Raw genomic sequence first — 772 nt, forward strand, 5'->3', positions numbered from 1 at the left:
ATAATGACAACGTTTCCCTAAAAGAAATGGAGAAACTTTCAAAATACAAAGACCTGGAAATAAGGTAACTCGAATGTGGAATCTAAAAACAGAAACAATTCCTATCATAGTAGGTGCCTTAGGTATAATAAAACAAAAATATTCAGACAAATACATAATAAAAACACCAGGACTTACAAATATATATAACATACAGAAAATTGCACTACTGGGCACTGCACACATCCTACGCAAAATACTTTCAATACAGTAACCATAAGAGCATCACAGCAAACCACAGCACGTACTCAAGGCACACAGAGCTGCGCTCGGTAGTGAAGTGAAAGCACGTTATAAAAATAAAACTACTGAATAATAATAATAATAATAATAATAATAATAATAATAATAATAATAATAATAATATATTTTATTCAAATATCAATATACTACTAACGCGCGCAGTCACATTCATGAATATGAATATAAATATTGATATATATATTTTCACTCAGTGGTGTGTATGTATGTATGTATATGTATGTACATCTGTATGAATGTGTGTGTGTTTGTTTTAAATTAAACCACCGTACATTTAACAATACATAACAATAAGGAAATAACAGTCATTGTCAATATCATAAACCATCCCCGTCCTCCTCTTCTTCTCCTCCCCTTCCTCCTCCTCCTCCTCCTCCTCCTCCTCCTCCTCATCCATTGCTCCTCATCCACCACCACCTACATCAACAGTATATCAGTAATTCTTAAAACTTTTCAAACTACCCAGGCAGCT

This window comes from Octopus bimaculoides, chromosome 3 (genome assembly GCF_001194135.2).
Source record: "Octopus bimaculoides isolate UCB-OBI-ISO-001 chromosome 3, ASM119413v2, whole genome shotgun sequence".
In the NCBI taxonomy this organism is placed as follows: domain Eukaryota; kingdom Metazoa; phylum Mollusca; class Cephalopoda; order Octopoda; family Octopodidae; genus Octopus; species Octopus bimaculoides.